Source organism: Zalophus californianus, chromosome 1, assembly GCF_009762305.2.
Source record: "Zalophus californianus isolate mZalCal1 chromosome 1, mZalCal1.pri.v2, whole genome shotgun sequence".
NCBI classification, from domain to species: domain Eukaryota; kingdom Metazoa; phylum Chordata; class Mammalia; order Carnivora; family Otariidae; genus Zalophus; species Zalophus californianus.
This window is the reverse complement of record NC_045595.1, coordinates 44,095,722-44,114,914: the sequence shown is the minus strand read 5'-3', so window position 1 is coordinate 44,114,914 and position 19,193 is coordinate 44,095,722. Positions and strand designations below refer to the sequence as shown.

General features: G+C 34.3%; 1 protein-coding gene across 2 annotated transcripts in view; it reads right to left on the bottom strand.

Annotated features, from left to right (window-relative positions):
- The window catches only part of CNTN4 (contactin 4), a 987,359-nt gene that overhangs the window by 770,628 nt on the left and 197,538 nt on the right, over nucleotides 1-19,193 (bottom strand). The window lies entirely within an intron of this gene.

Sequence of the window (19,193 nt, the reverse complement as noted above, 5' to 3'; positions counted from 1 at the left end):
CTAGTAACAGGGAAAATTGAGCATCATAACTAGGCTACATAATTATTACATAAGCCATAAAATAAAAAATTTAATTTGATATAAGTGATGAAATTAATAGGTGTATAAATTTGAACTTCTAAAGAATATTTTGAAAGAGAAATTCTCTATGCAATGATTCCCACTGCATTCTAACAAACAGATCATGTCACCAAATGACCCATTCTTCATACTGTCTTAAATATCCCATCAAAAGATACATAGACTGAATATATTGTATGTGTCATCTACTAACATATAATCTAGCTTTAGAGGAAATTTGAGTAACACTCAACTAAAGGTGCCATAATCTAATTTCTTTTGAAAAGGAAAAATTCAAAGGTGATATTCTATTGTTATACAAAATATACTTTTTACACAGTGTTCCAAATGTCCCATCTGCTCTGAAAACTTGCTGAAAATATTTCCCTCTTCTGTGCAACTCAGATAGTATGGCACTTGAGCTAAGGATTTAGCTGAAGGGAATTGAGAATGCAGATGGGGGTGGGGGGAGTATTTCTCCTCCTACCCAGGCTTGCTTGCCTATTACCTTTCTCTGAGGTACACAGCTAAGGCTCAATCAGAGGTGCCTCTAGGACTCAGAAACTGGAAGCTTGGAGCTGTCCGTTTTATTAGTGCTGAAAGAGTCAGCTGAGCTATCCAAATTCTCAGGTACAAAAGATCTTGGGTGGTTTTTAGGAGTCAGCCATAAGAAATGGGAGAGAGCTAGTAGAGACTTGTGGTTAAGAGAACATGTAATAACATCTATCAACTAATAAATAACTAAATAAAATATATATTCATACAATGGAATTTTTTTGCAATAAAAAATGAAGTACAGATAAATGTTACAACAGTGAAAACTGTATGCTAAGCAAAATAAGTCAGCCACAAAAGACCACATATCGCCTGAGTCCATTTACAGGAAATGTCTATAATCAGCAAATCTAGAGGGACAGAAAGTAGATTAGTGGTTGCCTTGGATTGGCAGAGGGGAGGTAATGAATTGGGGGAAAAGAACACTGGTAGCTAATGAGTACAAAGTTTTGGGTGGGGCCATAAAAATATGCTAAAACTGACTGTGGTAATAAATAAGTATAATTATTATTCACTCTGAATATACTCAAAACTACTAAATTGCACACTTTAGATAGGCAAATTGTATGGTATATAAATTATATCCCAATAAAGTTTTTTTTTATTAAGACCATGATTTTTGTCACAACTCTACTGCTTAGGAGTTCTAGAATGATGGGAAAATTACCTAACTATTCTAAGCTTCAGTACCTTATCTGAAGGTAGAGATCATAACAGTATCTATACTTCATGCTATTAAAGACTAAACAATTGTTATATATGTAAAGGGTTTAGGACAATGTCTCACACACTAAATATGAGCTCTTATTATAGCATCTTCTTCCAGTGTGGTTCCTGAAAACTGATGGTTGCCACTGTACCTAACTTAAGTGTCAACAAAAGAGTATTTCATTGCTCAAAATTCCATTCACATGTTCATTCTTAAATATTAATGGAGCAAATACTGTCTGCTTGGCATTGCTAGGTACATACATATGAAACTCTAGATGGACTAATAAGCTTATGGAGGAGACATTCCAACATTTCACTAATTCTCCTCCTTAGTGGACAAAGCAACTAGTTATCTCCATAGTATCCACAGTAGGCGAAAATGGTGGCCTCTTTGCCTTTGATGCACTTACAATGAGAAAATGGATGAAGATGGAAGAATTTTAGGTGGAAATAGATGCTAATTATAATGATCTGGCTCTCAGATTTTCAGGCAGGAGTATTCATCTGAGAAAATAAGATTGCATTCCAAAAATAAGTATATAATGACTTTAGTTAAGGTATACCAATTAACTCAAACTAAGATTTCCCCATATTTTACTAATTTATAATTACATAACCAAACTATTCAAAGTTTTACAAAGTAAACATTAATATTCCCTTCTTTCACCCTGCTTATCCACAATATTTCTTTCACAAAAGGCAACTAAAAATAGGAATGAGTTCAGTTCCAATGTAGAATAAAATACATATACACTAGAATGATTAATAACTAGTGACTCCAACTGTATCCCTCTTACCAATTTCAAACTATGATTTGATGTTATTCATTATTTCTGTCAAGTAGATTGCAATCTGTAAAAAACTAGAAATGAATTTTGAAGTTTACTTACATGGCTTACAGATTGTTTTTAAGGACGGGTAAAGCCAGTTTGAGTCACAAGTATGGTGGCTCAAAGTACATATCCAACAGAAGTGCTTGTAAAAGCCAAGTCTGATACAAATGCTTATTACAGTGTGCCTCTGAGTCAGCCAAACTCAGACTTGACACTGCTGTTAAAATGACTCCGTATTATTCCCTAAATGACTTGCCTCCTTTTGCTGTGATTATGACTTCTGCTCAAGGCTGATAATCAAATTTCTTACAAATCAAAAGGAATAAAACATAAGGTGAAGCTGTTAAAAACCAGCTATCAACAAAAAGGTCAAAGCCTCCGGCATGAAAAAGAAAAATTTATTCTCTGGTCTGGGATCAGATTTATACTCCATATAGAGCAAACCATTTACAGCCAAATTTTTTTAACTAGTAGTAAAGCATATTACAAGCTTTCTTAATTCAGTTTTCTCTGGCATTTATTGTATTTTATAAAATATCTAAATGTCAACCAGATTTATAAAAATGTATTTACAACTTAATAGTTAAAACAGATTATTCATGGACAGATACAATGCAGACCATAATAATCTAAATTGGTATGGATTTTTGTTTTCCTCCCAATCACAAAAGTAATTAGTGTTTGCTTATAAGGTTTTTTTTTCTTTATTCACCAGTAATGGGTACTAAAATTATATCTGTATGCATTTGAGATTTCAACATTACTACTGCACAGTTAATGTTCAATATCAGAACATTTGGTAGATTTATATATTTCAATTTGCAATGAATTCAGTGAAGGGTTAAGGACATATCAAGGATGGCTTAGCCCAAATCCGGATTTGAGGAATAATACCAATGATATTTTGAAAATGATTATCTCCTAAGTTGTTACTTTCTGCAGGTGAATCAAGCTCCTATTTGAAAGCCACCAAACAGGCAATCCCTTCATGGTATTTTCAGGTTTCTCTGATAAAATATTTTATTAAAAAAAAACAGTAAGGTTCACTGACTAAATATACTCTGATCCTTTCCCTGGGATAAATGGAAAGAGTTATAAATGAAAATGTTAGTTACACCACTTGGGCTGAAATAAACACTCACTTGTTGCTGCAATTTTCAAGGCTCCTGGCTTTAAGGAAGAAGTATTGTTTAAGATAAAAATTGCAAAACTTCTCCAAGAATTCTTTTTGAGAACTTGGAGAGCTCTACACAAACAAATCTGACCTGCAGTTCTAGGCACTGATCTTCTTACTGTCTCTACTGTTTTGCCTTTTCCAATATGTCATATAGTTGGAATCACACAGTATGTCGCCTTTTCAGATTGACTTCCTTCACGAAGTAATGCACATTTAAGGTTCCTCCATGTCTTTTCATGGCTTGACAGTTCATTTCGTCTTAGTGTTGAATAATATTCCATCATCAGGATGTACCACAGTTCTTACTACTGAAGGACATCTTGGTTGCTTCCTAGTTTTGGCAATTATGAAGAAAGCTGCAATAAACATTCATGTGCAGCTTTTTGTGTGGACATAAGTTTTCAACAGCTTTGGGTAAATACCAGGGAGCATGACTGCTGGATTACTAGCTTTTTAAATATGAATGTAAAATATTTTGAAATTCATTCTCCATTAAGTTTTATAAGATAAAGTGAGAGACTGAGGAACCTAAAGACAGAGAGGGACAGCAGAAAGGGGGAAAGGAAAGAGAAGAGAACAAATTTTTAAATTCCTATTTGTTTCAAGGACATTTTGATACATACAGAATGTAATTAGGAAACTACTTTCTCAGAATGCAAGGTTAATTAATTAGTTGAGTTGAACAACAGATGAGGTTCTTCATGTTAAAAAAATAATATTCTAATTCTATCTGAGGAATAACAACAGGGAAAAAAGCCAGGTTTGAAAATAAGCCTGTTAAATACCAAGAAAAAGGTTGAGACTAGATTTTAATTTGACTGACAAGATGAAGACAGTCCTGTCATTGAAAGTTTTTAAACTATACTTTTATAACTATTTTTAAACATAAAATGGGATATATATTTAAAGATGATTTATTACTAATTACATTTTCTTTTAAGGATCAGCTAAATGCATTTATCTACTAAATTGCTGATTCATTCTATATCTATTTAATGTTCTTTATACCAAGCACTGTTGAAGCTGTTAAGTTATACCTCCCTCAACATATCAAAAATCAAAGGTCACATGAAACTTAGATTCGTGTGTAGATAGCCTGGAAATAAAAATAATAACTAAGAAAAGTATATAGGATTCATAAATCCAAAGTACCTTGAGATTAAATGGGTAGGGTTAATCAAACAAAGGGGCAAGGAAGTTGCAACTTTATGTAAGTTGGTCAGGGTAGGCAGCACTTGGATGGTGGTATCGGATTTGAATTTTTTACTGTAGTCCTTTCTAAAATGACAACATATACTCTTCACAGAATTTTCAAAATACTCTCAATTTTAAGTAATTATTAAAGCATCAAAATATTTAACATCATTTGATAAGTCTATAGTATAATTTATACAGATGAATTAATTTCTTTCTGATGGAAATTTAACAATAAAACTAGAAACAAGGGGCCCCTGGGTGGCTCAGTCAGTTAAGCATCTGCCTTCTGCTCAGGTCATGAGCCCTGGGACCTGGGATTGAGCCCCATATCAAGTCAGGCTCCTCGCTCAGCAGGGGGTCTGCTTCTCCCTCTGCCCCTCCCCCCGCTCATGCTCTCTCTCTCTCTCTTTCAAATGAATAAATAAAATCTTAAAAAAAAAACTAGAAACAAAGTCTGTCCTACATTTCTTTTATGTGTAAGTTATAAAGCATCCTGTGTATTCTAATAGCTGCAAATAATATAAATTATTTGATAACACATATTTGGAAAAATCTAATGAATCTATTGAAAAGACATTACAGCTGATGTTTAAACAACCATTAAAGTCAGTTAATGTGATTTACATCCAGATTTTTGTCAATAGTACACTTAAGTGTTAAGAGTTATCATAAAAGTTCTCTGAAACCTACAATGCATTTAAATTGAAAATAATGCTTACAACCAAAGGAATGAGGAAAGACTCTTTTATTTCCTCATTTCTCTATGCAAACTTTCTTCAATTCCATTCAGTTCTTTAAAAAAAAATACAGAAATGATGTGGTTTAAAATAAACTCAACAAAACTTTTACAATACTAAAGCAACTATCTTCCAAGAGAATCAAAAGGTTAGTTTTCCCTTAAAGTCTAATCTTCTAGTACATTGGAATTATAGGGCAAAAGGTGTTAACATAAACTAAATAAACACTGGTCTGCATATACTACCTGTCAGCTGCAATATCTGTGTACCATTTTACTTTTCTTCTGCCCTCTGACCTATAAAATTTCAAAACCGGTGGTGTTGCCATTTCTATTAGACTAAACTTTGTCATGGTAAATTGGCAACATTTTTATTTGTTTCCTGAGACAAATCCTTCTTCCTAAGCAGAACCATTTAAGCTTGGTTCCTCCTTTTAGTCTTTAAATATTTAACACTTTTAAATGATGATAAATCAAAGTGGTGTCAGCACTTTTTTTGACAAATGTTAATGCTCTTTAATAATGTCCAAAGAATTAGAGACACCCTATACTTAACAGGTATTTGAACAATGTTTTCAGTAAAGAAAACTTTCAGTGGTGTGGTAGACTGAAAAAGGACACAGTTATTCTTCACTCCCTTTACAACCGAACCTTATAGCTCCTCACACTATCCCTCAAACTGCTGGAGTCTTGTTCTGGTTATCTGGTGTCCTTGAATCTGTGCTGGGCTTGCACACAACACTGCACTAGATACAAAGTATCTTGTATGCTGTTATTTGGAGTCCTACCTAGTCACCATAAGTACAAACAAGTGTAATTGGCTTGGTGATGAGAAATATGTCTTAGTTGCCACCACTAATTGAGGCAAGTCAACCATTACAAAGAGAGCTATGTGACCATCAGGGCATCCAAGGCCAGTGGAAACACAAGTTGAGTACAGCCCAAATGGGTAATCCTCAGCTTTGTAAACCAAATAAATGGTCATTGTTTTAGGCCACCTGGTTTAGGGGTTTGTAATACTGTAACAGATAACTGGCACCACCTTAAAACGAAGAAGACTAAGAAGATTGCCTATAGTTCTTTTTTTTATTTAAGAAGTTTTTTTTTTGTTTTGTTTTGTTTTTTTTTTTAGGGCGCCTGGGTGGCTTAGTCGTTAAGCGTCTGCCTTCGGCTCAGGTCATGATCCCAGGGTCCTGGGATCGAGTCCTGCATCAGGCTCCCTGCTCTGCGGGGAGCCTGCTTCTCCCTCTCCCACTCCCCCTGCTTGTGTTCCTGCTCTCGCTATCTCTCTCTCTGTCAAATAAATAAATAAAATCTTTAAAAAAAAAAGGTTTTATTAAATGATTGATTTGAGAAAGAGTGCATGCACACACATGCACACACAGGGAGCGGGGGAGGAAGAAGGGCAGAGGGAGAGCAAGAGTGAGTCTTAAGCAGACTGCACTGAGCACAGAGGGCTATGCAGGACTCAGTCTCATGACCCTGAGATCAGGACCTGAGCTGAGACCAAGAGTCAGTTGCTTAACCAACTGCACCACCCATTTTATTTTTTTTAAAGATTTATTTATTTATTTGAGAGAAAGAGAGAAAAAATACTGCCTATACTTTCAATGAATACTTAGGTTAATCATACTATTTGATTAAAATTATTTTATAAAGACTTTAAAATGAAAAGGTTTAAATAAATTGTTAACTCCTGGTTACTTTAAAGAGGTACTTACATAAGTAAAGGAGTAACCATACTATTACTAATAACAGCAAAAACATGTATAATGCTTAATGTATGTTAAGAAATCTGACTCATTTAATATCATAACAACCCTACGAAATAGGTGCTATATTATAACCTAGATGAGAAAAGAATTACACAGAAAAGTTAAGTAACTTGTCCTAAGTCATACAGCTTCTAAACAGTAAAGCCAGGATTTAAATCCAAGCAATAAATGCTATTCCATTCTGTCTCTCAACAATAAGAATAATAAAATGACAATATTTTATTTTTTTCATAATAATAGGTAGCATTTATTGAATGATTAGCATGTGTCTACCACTGTGCTAAGTTTCTCTCACTCTTCATAGGAACAAATTAAGATATTACTACTAATATTATCAGTTTTAAACGGATAACAAAGGCACAGAAAGATAAAGCTAGTGCTTCCTGTGTTGGCAAATTTAAAATGTTTTATGAAATGGGTAATTTATGCAGATGCCCCTTAGAGTTTTGTACTATAAAATCAATAGTCATGAAAATCCACATTGAAACCACAATGCAGGCGCCCCGGCGGCTCAGTTTAAGTGTCTGCCTTCAGCTCAGGTCATGATCCCATGGTCCTGGGATTGAGTCCCACGCATGTTGGGCTCCCTGCTCAGCAGGGAGTCTGCTTCTCCTTCTCCCTCTGCCCCGCCCCCACTCATGTGTGCTCGCACTTTCTCTCTCTCTGGCATCTTAAAAGAAAAAGAAAGGAAACCACAATGCAATACCACTACACAATCACTAGAATAGCTAGTATAAAAAAAAAAAAAAAACTGACAATACCACATGTTAATGAGGATGTAAGAGTAAATGTAGCTTCTGTGATTTGTTGGTGTCAATGTAAAATCATACAATGAATTTGGGATACAGCTTGGTAGTCTCTAATGAATATGTGCATATCCTTACCCTATCCTTTAGCAATTCTATTCCCAAAGAAACAAGTATGTATGTCCACAAAAAGACTTGTAACAGATATTCATAAATTTTATCTATAGCAGCCCCAAAATGGAAACATTCAAAATGTCCATCAATAAGACAACGGAAAAATATACTGTGCAAACCCATATAACAGAATATTCTGAGGAATTTTAAAAGATCAAATTGCTGATACATGAAATACCATGTAGTACATGTTATATATTTTACTAATTAACATGCATTTGAAAATGTTATGTTAAGCAAAAGAAGGCAAGCAAAAACTTGTATGTAATATATATTTCCATTTATAAGAATTTCTAGAACACGTAGGAATATTCTAAGAAACAGTAAGCCAGAAAAGTGGTTAACTGGGTATAGAGGAGACTGAGACTGGGAAGATGCATGAGAACTTTATGTAATGCTGCAGATAGTCTGTATCTTTATCTGAGTGGTAATTAAATGAGTATTAAAAAGTCAAAACAATTCTACCTCTGAAACTAATAAAACAACATACATTAATTAAATTGAATTTAAATTAAAAATTTTTAAATAAAAATAATAAAAGTTGACACATTGCACACTTTAGATGTGAGCATTTTACTGTATGCAAATGATACCTGAAAAAGCATACAAAACAAAACCCAACAAATTCAATTTATTCAAGTTAAGAAATATCTGTGGGGTACCTACCGTGTACTTAGCACTGTGCTCAGAAAAATCATGAGTGACACAGAAGGAAATCTAGTGAAAATCTCTGCTATTTTGAAATTGATTCTGTTGTGAGAGAGACAAAATCACATTTAACAGTTAGAGAACAATCCAGAATAATCAGCTGCCAAAATGTGTGGCAGAGGGGCACCTGGGTGGCTTAGTCAGTTAAGCATCTGGCTCAGGTCATGATCCTGGGGTCCAGAGATTGAGCCACAAGTCAGGCTTCCTGTTCAACCAGGGAGTCTGCTTCTCCCCCTACCCCCGCCAACTCGTACTCTCTCTCTCAAATACATAAAATCTTTAAAAAATATATGTGTGGCAGAAAATATGTGCTATAGAAGTGACAATACGAATATCACTTTTTATAAGTGAGATAGGGAATAAGCATTTATTAGACATTTTAACATTAAATGATATGAAATATTACTATTTTATTTTTTAAAATTCATGAAAATATTATAGTTTAAAATGAAGCAATAGAAATAGAATCACTTAAATGCCAGAAGAATTATAGGGACCTCCAAATATTTTATCATAAAGATTTCAGTGAATAAAGTCCTTAATGATTTTACAGTAGCTGATATCCTATGATTCAAAACATAATCAACAGCAAGAAAAGACCCAAAAAGCTTAGTACCAATTCAACAAAAACAATTTAAAGTTCATAGTGAGCCATCTTAAATCCATTTTTTCCTACAAATATCCAAAGGAGGAGTGGATAGGCAGCAATGGTAACTAGGGTGGCCCTGTTAGTCTAATAGCATGTCAAAAATTATCTATCATCTTTAAATGATGCAAAAATTTTGGAGATAAATTATTGTACAGTGAGAGGCCTCCTATATGGTTTGAAGTTCCTCCCTAACATTCACTGAATTTCAATGAATTTATTGAATGCCTAGTTTCTATGCTCAGTGTTGCGGAAATTAACATATTACTCAAATATACTCTCTGCCACCAAGAAAAATCTAACACAGTTAGATACAGGAGAAGGGTAAAACATGTATAAAGATCCAAGCAGAGGAACACTAAAGGGTGGAAATCACCATGTTTGAAATTTTTTGCATCCAGATACCTCAAACCAGGGATGCAGTAATCCAAACACATAGCTATGATTGAGTCAGGACCAAAGTGCCTGGACACTCTTAACATACAAAGTTCTTTTCTTGTTAAGAAATGAAGCTCAATGTAGGACAGTGATTTAACTATACAAATATAAGACTTTCATAAAAATAAGTCATGAATCATATAATTCCATTAATGTCTTTTAAGTTTTTCTCTGGAAAATCTGTTCATTTCAGTAAGAATAAACTCAACAAAGCTCACACTTGATTAAAGCTCACATGTGCGTAAAGGAAAATGAGTTATTTCCTCCATTCTGATCTGTGCGAAGTCAGAAATATTTTAATGCCTATTACCCTAGACAGCATCCTCAAACATCAGCAACAGAATTTTAAGCAGGGTGTGAGATGATTATGCCTTCACATCAATATTCCTATCTTTAACATGGCTCTTAAGACCCAGGGTAGTAGCCTGGCTCATTGCTTCCCAATTCTGATTCAACAACTGATTTCAGTCATACTGATATTTATCATTCTCTTGGATGTATCATTCATTTGTTCACTTACTTATGTTTCATATATAGTCCTTCTCTCTCTCTCTCTACTAGACTTTCTCCATCAAAATCATCATTAATGATTTTTGCTTGTAACTGCAACCACAGAACTAAGCACTCAAGAAATATGTTACATGTATAAATGAAAAGATGAAAATGTCCCAAAATCAATCCCATAAAACACAGTTTGGTTTAATAGTATTCAAGTCATCATGTACCAAGACTGGATTGAACAGTTTCCTGAAACTACTATGGATATTTTCAGGGTCCTTTTGCTTCTTCCATCTTCCTGCACTGTGACCTGGAAGTTCTCCCTAGGCTGTGAGCCAGAACAATTCTATACTCAACTCATTTGTTGCCCTTGGTCTGGGGATCACTGTTCTGGGCTGCCTGTTGTTTTACAGTCTAAAAACTGCTTCATTTTCCCCCCACTTTTGTTATTATATTTGGCAGAATGATAAATCCAGTCCCTATTACTCCAACATGTTAGATGAAGAAGTTCCAAGACCTCAGAAAGTACTTGGCTCAGAGGTCAAATCTCAAGAGAGCCACTGATAATATAAAAAATTCTAACGATGAAAGTCTAAAGCCCTGAAAACTACACTGCAAAGTTTCTAAAATGAGGTAGTTTTAATTTTCTAACGACTCAAATAACACTGTTTTATAATGAAATATTTTTAATAAGTTATTTAGCCACTACTGTGACTTATACATCTATGATTATTCTTACAAAAGGAGAAATTAGAACACAATTAGAAAGAGGACAAAAACTGATGATAGTCACAAGAGGCCCCTAAATTAATTCATAGTCTGGTCTTCATTATCTTATTTCCTTTATATTTACATATGGTGAGAGGCAGTATTTGGATGTTGGCAGGAGGCTACCCAAAGTAAAAAATCCCATATGGATTTGAAAGGACTAGAAAGATCATCGCACATGATTTAATTTCCCTCAACCACAGTATATGTTCCATAAACATTGACTGATCAAAGCAAATGTCTTCCTGACTTAATATCATTATTAACAACAGCATTCAATGATGTCACAGAATTGCCAGGCACAATGCTCTGTGCTTTATAGATATAATACATTTATTTTTTTTAAGATTTTTTTTTTTAATTTATTTGAGAGAGAGAGAATGAGAGATAGAGAGCACGAGAGGGAAGAGGGTCAGAGGGAGAAGCAGACTCCCTGCTGAGCAGGGAGCCCGATGCGGGACTCGATCCCCGGGACTCCAGGATCATGACCTGAGCCGAAGGCAGTCACTTAACCAACTGAGCCACCCAGGCGCCCCGATATAATACATTTAATTCTTACACCAACCCTGTCATGTAGGTGTAATTACTTTCTCAATTTCATAGATGTGAATACTAAGAGAAGAAAAGTAAGGTAACTTGCCTGGGGCATCTCTAAGCAATGAAAAACATAGGTCTAACCCATGCTCATGTTTCTATGCAACAACCCCACGTGACATTTAATCAACTCATCTTTAAGGGACTTGGTCTCCAATCTTCCCACCCTACCCAAGCTCTACCTAGGCATTCACCAGTTTGTCCCCTGCTATTCCCGTCTCCTATTGTCCCATCTTCAGATCAGTTATGCTCACACCCTTTCCGAGAAGAGGACTTGAGTCCATTTAACATCAATTGTCTGAAAGGAGCAGAGAAGACAGAGAGAACCCATACTGACCGAGTCTGTTTATGGCAGTGTGGGATCTCCCTACCGAGATCCTAGTCTTGTTGCTGGGCTTTTTTCCTCATCATTTGCATCCTCTTCACCTCCTTGCTCCTACACTAGTTTCTACCTGTCATGACAGATCACTTTTGGTAGACTCCGTGCTAATTGCCATCTCCACTACCAGTTTTGCTCTTTTTTTCCGGTTTTACCTCTCTCACCTACTTTTATCCACGATTAGAAGTCAAATTTCAACACATAAAAAAATAAAATGGATGTCACTGGCCCATCAATGTGTATATTTTTTTCTTAAAGGAGTTTGAACTTGGGTAAGACTAGACAAAAGGTAACTTACCTTTTTTCTTTTTGTATCTTTATAATATAAGTAGTTTATCATTTATAATATATAACGTATTACATAATGTATTAAGTTTATAAATAAAAGCTATTTAAACTAGAATATATTATCTTATAAATTAATAAATTCCCTTTTGAGTCCATATTGAGAATGCACTTCTCAGGAATATGGGGCTAAGGTCCATTCATTAATTATGGGTTTGACTAAAAGATTTTTAAGATTTTTCTAGACCTAACATGACTCTGCGTACCTTCAACCTCACTACTTACCTTTTATACCTGTATAGACGGCCCTCATTTAACTATAGCCCTTGGAATTTCTAGTTCCTCTATCTTCTCTACATTATTGAATGAACTTAAAATATTTAAACTGAGAGTAACTTAAACTACTTTCTCTTCTTTCTATGCTTATCTAACATTTACCAACTACCTTCCAACAACAATAAATGAGTTGTTTCCTTTCATTCTGGTTTTCAGACTCCTATTTCTCTTACTATCCTTCCATTTCTATGATGACACGTATTTATGTTATATATTTTCCATTTTATCCTTAGCATATAGCTTAATCTATTCCACTACAAACAGAAAATATTTGAAGATCTCACATGGCACAATCTGTATCAGTTTCCTCTCTTCCTTATTTTCCTTTCAACTCCATACCACTCTACTTCTACTAACATGTACTCTAATTTATTTGGTAATTCTGCTGTCAATTTTCTTACTGCATTATGGAAGACCTTTGCTTCTGTCAAATTGCCCTCAGTGTTGGAAATCCTCTGTTTTTCTTACTTCTGTATAACACAATCAAAATGAGATCTTAATTCTCAACTTATTCATTCTAAAATTTACAAAGCAAAATTTATTAGCTTTTAAATCTTGCAGTATACAATCTGAGCATCAGGAGATGAATATAAATAGTTTGGTAAGTTCACTAAGAAAAAAACCAGTTATCATCAAACAGACTATTTCAAACTTTAGATTTATAAATATGTTGTAAAATATCTTTTTTTCACACATTACATTCTAGAGCTATAATGGACAGAATATCATAAAGTCCCTCAGTTGTTCAAGTTTTTGAATTCATATTTAATCTCAGGACTGGAGATAGCTTTAAATGTAATCTAGTTCAACTACTGTCAAATGACAAAATCATCTCTACAATAACCTTGCCAGATCAATGTCCAGTCTCTGAACAAAGAGGTCCAGCGAGAGAATGTACCAAAAACTTCCTTTGATCCAACTATGGATATTATTATATAACATTTATTACAATTATGATTCCCCATTCTTTTACATAACAAATCCTTTTCCTGCCTACAAGTATAAACAAACCATTAAATCTTCCGTGATAACCCCTCTAGTGTTGTATACAAAGGTGCCATTCCTGAATCTAAACTCATCCCAAGTAAACCATCCTATTTTCTCCAAACATTTCTCATGATATTGTGATTAATCTTCTCCCCTTACATTAAGCACTCTAATTCATTTATGTCCCTTTCAAATAATGATGCCCAGAGTAAACTAAGCATGATTGATTATCTCCTGAATAATCCAAAATATTAATACCTTCCACTATGTCCTATGAACAAAATGCTCTATCATAGACATAAATGAATTTATTACCAAGTTAGCTGTAAAACACCCCATCCACATATTAATCAGATATTTTGACTATAAGGCTTACCTAACCTAAACACCACCAAATATATTTTAGGACAGTTGTCCTATTTACAAATTGCAATTTTTATCTATTTCCTGTTTATATATGGGTGTATAAAATCGTTGTTAATAACTATGTATTTTTAAGCTAACTGTATGGGTATGATTATAGTATTTTCCTTTAATGTTTCACAATGTTTTTATGTAGTAACTATCATTTTGAAGAAAGGGAAGTGCTCAGTTTTACTGTCAATAAGAAAACTGATGTACAGACCAAACACATCATCAAAATACAAGTTCACAACGTTTTTAAAACTCTTAATACATATATGTGAGAATATATATTTATGTATATATAGACAGATAAATAGAAAAAGGTAGGACAGAGATACATAGATACAGATATACCAAATGTAATGCAATATAATTTTTTAAATTACTAATAGAATTCAAGAAGATATGATACTTTGTCTTAACAATGGCAGATAAAAGAGAAAAAAAATTCCACCCAAAATTGTTAAGGATATAGCTAAATCAGTACTTTAATTCAGTGTAGATAAATATACAAATTAGTAAAAATATGCTAATGGAAATTTATAAATATTAAGAGTATAAACTATAGGCATTCCTTGATTCATCAATTCTGCTTAAAGAATTTATCCTCAAGAGATAAAACATTAAATTATGTTCATCCATAAATGGAATAATATCTAGCCATTAAAATAATAGAGAATACTATTTCCTGACCCAGATGTTCATGTTATAAAACTAAATGTGAAACACAGGCCAAAAACATTTGGAAAAATATATAATCATTTATGTGACTACATACACACAGGAAAAACGTATCTGGATGGACAAAACCAAATGGAACTGGTTATAATCTCTTGGTGTTAGAATTATAGATGACTAATTACCTTGGTTCTGCTTATCTAGATTCTTCTAGTTTTCTATAGTAATATATACTGTTTGTGTAATACAGGGCAGGAATAACAATGATTTTTTTTTTAAAGATTTTTATTTATTTATTTGACAGATAGAGAAAGAGCACAAGTAGGCCGAGTGGCAGGCAGAAGGAGAGGGAGAAGCAGGCTCTCCACTGAGCAGGAAGCCTGACGTGGGGCTCGATCCCAGGACCCTGGGATCATGACCTGAGCTGAAGGCAGCTGCTTAACCGACTGAGCCACCCAGGCTCCCCAACAATTATATTTTTAATAACCAAGAAAGTCCTCCCTTGGTTCTCTCTCCTGTGTTACTCATTTTTTATCAGAGAACTATACTTAGAATATAAGAAAGCAGGTATAATACAGGAGAGGAATGAGGTGGGAAGAAAGCTGTGAGGCATCCTAATGCCCCAATGCAATTTTATATTTTTCTACATAAATAATTTTAATATGTATCATTAAAGAAATTCTGGTGTGACAGAATAATCAATTGCAAAGTCATTATACAGACTTATCAACAGTAACTGAACCAGAGAAAACATTTTGGTTACCCAGCCCATTCATCAAATTTACAGATTAGTAATTTCTTAATTATGAACTTTGAAGTATGTATTTTTTTGGGGGGGGATTTTTTTTAATTTTATTTTATTATGTTATGTCACCATACAATACATCAATAGTTTTTGATGTAGTGTTCCATGATTCATTGTTTTCGTATAACACCCAGTGCTCCCTGCAGTACGTGCTCTCCTTAATAGTTTGTATTTTTTACTCATCTTGCTATAGCTTATCTAGGTCTTATCATAATAACTATGAACTCCGTATGCTACTTGTTTGCTAAGTTAGCACTACTTTCTAATTCCTTATTCTGCCTGTGCCACAAGAAATAATAACCCCATTTTATGTAGATCAAGCCATTTTCATTTTTTATTTGCATTATTTATTGCTCCTCTTGTGATTATTGAAAACATATCATGTTAAACTGGCAAAAACAGTATAGATAAGAAAATAAAATCTAAACTATCCTCTTACCTATATCATAATGACTGATGAGAAATTCATATATATTTTGAAGACTTCTCTGTGGTATAATCTGAACCACTTTAATATTAGTAATTTCTTATAATACATATTTGTGCTATTATTTTGCATATTATAAAAAGTTTCTGAAAGATAACTTTTCATGGCTCTTAGTCTACTGACATCATAGCTTATATAACTCTTCCACTACTATCAGAAAGAGTTTTATTATTGTTAAAAATGAACATTCTCAAAGACGATGCTGGCTCACTTTAGCAGCTCTATTATAGGACTTCAATTTCAAAAACTATGTAAGTAAATTATACTGCAATAGAAAATTACAGTAGTGTACGAAAGAGAAAATTATTTTCTTCTAAGTTCCTAGCTGAGACCCCTGTAATAAATAACAGATTAACAAGAGAAAAGCAAACAGAAGTTTACTAACACAAATACCTCATGGGTACAGGGAAAACTGAGTAACTTAAAGGGGTGGCTTAGAACTCCAGCATATATAGCATCTTCAACAGAAAATGGTAAGTGTGGAGAAATGACAGGACAAAGGAAAATACTAGGTGGTAAGCCAACAGTAGATATGGAATAGTCGGAAAATTTTTATGTAGATTCCTCCAGAGCCATCTCCAGGTTGCTAAGTTCTAACATTCTCTCAGGTGATTAAATTTTGTCTGTTCAGTAGACACCTTCAAAAGTTTATATCCTGCTTTTAGGCAAATAGGAGAGAAGAAGAAGCTTTTGTTATAACTGCTTCTTCTCAATTACCTTTAGCTCAAAATAATGTTTATGCAAAAGTGCATAATTTGCAGTGGCATAGTCAGCTATCCTTCAGTAGTATGATTATATAAAAGACCCCTACTTTGATGTTCCATTATAAATTATTTGAAACTACACCTTTTATAATGACTTAGTTCCTTTTAAGCAATTACAAGAAGTTTGGTACAAATAAGATTCATGAACAGATGGTAACAGGTATTTTTTTAAAAAACACCTTCCAGAAAGGTTATGAGGATTAATGGGAAAATTATTGTAAGATATCCAAAAAGTATATAGCTATCCCCAACACCAAAGCAAGCAAGCTTAGTCTTCATATGTACATTACAGACTTCCCTAAATCAAAATATATTTGAAAAGGACAACTGGTTCAGCATTCTTGCAACACAATTAAAAAAATGTTTATATCCTATTCTTAACTTTTACATCTTTCCTGAAATGGTTCCCTTCACTGCTTTGAGCTTATAGGCATCATTCTAATTTCTTCCCAAACTCTTTCCTCATTTTCTTTCTTTCTTTCTGCCTCAACCTCTTATAGCAATCCATCACCCCTGACCCATTTCCCACTTTGAGTACTTATTCTATTTGCCTTTCTTTCCTTTCTTTTTTCACGTTGCCAACATCCCCTTACTATTTCAGTCTGGTTTTAGTCTTACATTTACATTGGCAAATAGCAAGAGATGAACTAGAGAAGCAGCAGATTTCAGGCCAGGAAAAGGAACAGAGAGCACACAAGCATCAAATGAGCACTTGAAAAATTCATAAAGGGAAATATGCTTTCTTAGGTTTGTAGAAAAAATAAAAAAGAAGAAGAAAAAGTTGTAATGGCCTCACTTGAGCAGAAATGATGAAGTTGTGGGGCGGAGCAAGATGGCGGAGGAGTAGGAGACCTAGATTTCGTCTGGTCTCAGGAATTCAGCTGAATAGGGATCAAACCATTCTAAACACCTACGAACTCAAGAGGAGATCGAAGAGGAGAGTAGCAACAACTATCTGAACAGAGAAGTGACCACTTACTGGAAGTCCTTTTATAAAATCTTTTATAATTTTCATCTTTACAGTCATCTTCTATCCCTTCATTGTATCAACCCTTATTTTGTACATATCTGTCTTCCTTCCTTTAAAATTTTAGGAAGCACTTTTTTCTAACAGACCAAAATATGCCCAAAATCTAGTGTGTGGAACTGATCTATGCACTAGCCTGATCATATTTGATCACATTCGGTTTTTTTTGTATTGTTCTGTTTTTGTTTTTATCTTTTTTTTTTCTCTTTCTTTTTTCTTTCTTTCCCTTTCTTTTACCCTGGTTTCAGGTCTTTTCGGATTTGTATACAGTATATTTGCTGGGGACGTTGTAAACCTGTTAGCATTTTGTTCTCTCATTCATCTATTCTCCTCTGGACAAAATGACAAGATGAAAAAAATCACCTCAGCAAAAAGAACAAGAGGTAGTACCGTCAGCCAGGGACCTACTCAATACGGACATTAGTACGATGTCGGACCTAGAGTTCAGAATCATGACTTTAAAGATACTAGCTGGGCTTGAAAAAAGCGTGGAAGTTATTAGAGAAACCCGTTCTGGAGAAATAAAAGAACTAAAATCTACCCAAGTCGAAATCAAAAAGGCTATTGATGAGGTGCAATCAAAAATGGGGGCACTAATTGCTAGGATAAATGAGGCAGAAGAGAGAATCAGTGATATAGAAGACCAAATGATGGAAAGTAAAGAGGCTGAGAAAAAGAGGGAGAAACAACTACAGGATCATGAGGGCAGAATTCGAGAGATAAGTGATTCGATAAGACGAAACAACATTAGAATAATTGGGATCCCAGAAGAAGAAGAAAGAGAGAGAGGGGCAGAAGGTATATTGGAGCAAATAATAGCAGAGAACTTCCCTAATGTGAGGAAGGAAACAGGCATCAAAATCCAGGAGGCACAGAGAACCCCTCTCAAAATCAAGAAAAATAGGTCAACACCCTGACATCTAACAGTAAAACTTACGAGTCTCAGAGACAAAGAGAAAATCCTGAAAGCAGCTCGGGAGAAGAGATATGTAACCTACAATGGTAAAAATATTAGATTGGCAACAGACCTATCCACAGAGACCTGGCAGGCCAGAAAGGACTGGCAAGATATCTTCAGAGCACTAAACGAGAAAAATATGCAGCCAAGAATACTATATCCAGCTAGGCTGTCATTGAAAATAGAAGGAGAGATAAAAAGCTTCCAGGACAAACAAAAACTAAAGGAATTTGCAAACACGAAACCAGCCCTCCAAGAAATATTGAAAGGGGTCCTCTAAGCAAAGAGAGAGCCTAAAAGCAGCAAAGATCAGAAAGGAACACAGACAACATACAGTAACAGTCACCTTACAGGCAATATAATGGCACTAAATTCATACCTTTCAATAGTTACCCTGAATGTAAATGGGCTCAATGCCCCAATCAAAAGACACAGGCTATCAGATTGGATTAAAAAACAAGACTCA